The sequence below is a fragment of the Rhinoraja longicauda genome, chromosome 27, assembly GCF_053455715.1.
Source record: "Rhinoraja longicauda isolate Sanriku21f chromosome 27, sRhiLon1.1, whole genome shotgun sequence".
In the NCBI taxonomy this organism is placed as follows: Eukaryota; Metazoa; Chordata; class Chondrichthyes; order Rajiformes; family Arhynchobatidae; genus Rhinoraja; species Rhinoraja longicauda.
Genome location: NC_135979.1, coordinates 30,930,079 through 30,933,059, shown reverse-complemented (window position 1 = coordinate 30,933,059; position 2,981 = coordinate 30,930,079). Strand labels below are relative to the sequence as shown.

The 2,981-nt window shown below is 49.0% G+C and overlaps 1 non-coding gene across 1 annotated transcript; it reads right to left on the bottom strand.

The window, feature by feature from the left end:
• Positions 1-437: 437 nt before the first annotated feature.
• On the bottom strand, positions 438-509 carry trnac-gca (transfer RNA cysteine (anticodon GCA)). The gene has a single exon. It is a non-coding gene; the product is annotated as a tRNA-Cys (tRNA).
• Between the last annotated feature and the right edge of the window lie 2,472 nt (positions 510-2,981).

Below are 2,981 nucleotides of genomic sequence, written 5' to 3'. Positions count from 1 at the left end.
TTCCTGGGGTTAGATACTTTCTGAAGTACAATGAGGAAAATAAATCAAACTGCTCGAGGAACTCAGCAGATCAGGCAACAGATGTGGATTCAGAGGCAAAGTTGACAACATGTGTCACCAGCCTGTACAAAGACTGTGAGTCTATGACTGTGCCCTTCAGCCCGCCGAATCCGCAACGACCAGCAATCACTGCACATTAACACTACACGAGGGACAATTATTTATACATTTATACCAAGCCGATTAACCTAAAAACCTGTACGTCATTGGAGTTTGGAAGGAACCGAAGATCTCGGACAAAACCCACGCAGGTCACGGGGAGAACATACAAACTCCATGCAAACAAGCATCCATAGTCAGGATCGAACTGGGCTCTCTGGTGCTGTAAGGCAGTAACTCTACCGCTGTGCCACCGTGCCACCCAAAGAAGTAATTTGAGGGGGCACCTGGATTTGAACCAGGGACCTCTTGAGGTGCAGTCAAATGCTCTACCACTGAGCTATACCCCCACACCTCCATCCTTTCATCATTTGGTCCTGTCCCTAAAGACAGGCAGCAACAGATTGAGGCAAAGTAAAAGGTTAATGCAAGGGATTGTGCAGCACGGTGGCGCAGCGGTAGAGTTGCTGCCTTACAGCACTTGCAGCGCCAGAGACCCAATTTCGATCCCGACTACGGGCGCTGTCTGTACGGAGTTTGTACGTTCTCCCCGTGACCTGCCTGGGGTTTCTCTGAGATCTTCGGTTTCCTCTCACGCTCCAAAGACGAAAAGGTTTGTAGGTTAATTGGCTTGGTATAAATGTAAAAATTGTATGTGTAGGATAGTGTTAATGTGTGGTGATCGCTGGTCGGCGCGGACCCGATGGGCCGAAGGGCCTGTTTCCGCGCTGTATCTCTAAATTAAACGAAACTAAACAACTGAATGGATGTGAGGAATAGTATCATTAATGGAAATATACAGAATGAGCCAAACAACTATTTGGACTTGGTTATGTTCGCTTTGAGAGGAGAGCAGGAAGCAGGAGAACAATGATTCCTTTGATTCTTCACTCCTTCTTTGCCTTGCACTTTGAAAACATGATAAATACAAATGACCTTTGCTCCAGTCGCCCAAAATAAACGGACGCTTGGTGGAAGATTTGCACACTGATTTTGATTTGTGTTGGAAATACGTGCAAGTTTATTCATGACTTTTAAAAATAAACTAGACCAAGTGGGTCCACAACTCATTGTGTTGCCATTGTGATGTGGGGAAAAATCACACTTTTTTCTTTAAAATAAATGGCTTTAAAAAATAAATAAATAAATCTCATTGAAAATCGTAATTTTTCTTTGAAATTGTGTTTTTGTCTGCATTGGTCTAGCACCCTCCCCTCCCCTCCCTCACTCCATCCCCTCAACCCCTCTTCTTCCCCACCCACTCCCCCCTTCCCCTCCCACCCCACAGTCACCCACTCCATCCCCCCTTATCTCCCCCCCTCCATTTTGAGGGGCTCTCCGGTGGCGCCGCCATTCCCGCCCGTCGGGTTTCCATGGTGACGTGGAACATGGAGGTATTACTGCGCATGGGCGGCTGACGGGCACAGCAAGTGGAAAAGGGATTTATTAAAGTTTAAAATGTGAATAACAAAATATAACAATTTGAACATTAATAGGATTTCTTGATGCAGGAATTTTCAACATCAGCATCATTTCCCCTTTTCACAACAGGAAGGAGTTGTCGAAAATCACCACAACAAAAGGTAAGAATGCCACCAAAAGACTCATCGTTCTTTTTGCATAGATCTCGAAGAGTTCTGTCCACCGCTTCAAAGCTCTCCCTCCTAATCATCAGGCACTCATCCCAAACAATCAGTCTCACACTCCTGATCAAATGTAACCATGTTGGAGTTCTTCTCAATGTTGCCCATTGTATTATCGGTCACTTCGATGGGTATCTTGAATCGAGAATGTGCAGTTCTTCCACCAGGCATCAATGTAGCTGCTATACCAGAGGATGCTACAGCAAAAGCAACATCAACTTGACCTCGAACTTTGGAGAGGATCAAACTGTTGAGTATTGTTATTTGTTGAGCCTTTGCCGCTCAGCATCTTCCATCGTCTGTTGCCAATGGTCGTCAGTTTGCAACAAACCTCTTTCTATGCAGACGTCTTTGAAGGAAGGAAGAATATGTTCGTCATGCGTCCTTGATGAATTGAAGGATTCTGGCCCTTTTACGTGATGGAGAAGCAGTCTCAAGTAGTAGAGGTCACATCTTGGAGAAACAGTATACACTCGTCCCAGAACATTGGCTTCAAAAATACCTGGAAGATCTTCCACTATCTTCCCAACCTTCCTTCTTTGCCATTTCTTATTGTTCCAAGTGTAAAATCGGGGTACATCAGCGTAGTACAGAGTTCTTGCAAATTGATCTCGAGAACACAATTCCATGAATTCAGTTAAAGTTGTTCTCGTGATATCCTCATTTCTCATCGGCCGACCAGCATCGACTCTGATGATGACTTGTTGTTCTTGTGGTAGATGTACCTGGAGTCGAATGACAGCGGGGCGTCTCTCATGAGTTGGAAATCCAAGGATTGATCCCACTGCTTCCGACGGACCAATGTAACTGCCAGTAAAGTACGAGGCGGGGTGGGGCGAGGTGGGGCAAGGCAGGGTGGGGTGAGGCGGGGTGGGGTGGGGTGAGATGGGGTGGGGTGAGGCAGGGTGGGGTGAGGTGGGGCGAGGCGGGGTGGGGTAAGGCGGGGCAGGGCGAGGGGGGGTGGGGTGGGGCAGGGTGGGGTGAGGTGGGGCGAGGCGGGGTGGGGTAAGGCGGGGCGGGGCGAGGGGGGGTGGGGTGGGGCAGGGTGGGGTGAGGTGGGGCGAGGCGGAGTGGGGTGAGGTGGGATGAGGGGTGAGGTGAGGTGGGGTGAGGCGGGGTGGGGTAAGGCAGGGCGGGGCGTGGAGTGGTGGTGTGAGGGGGGGTGGGGCAGGGCGGGGT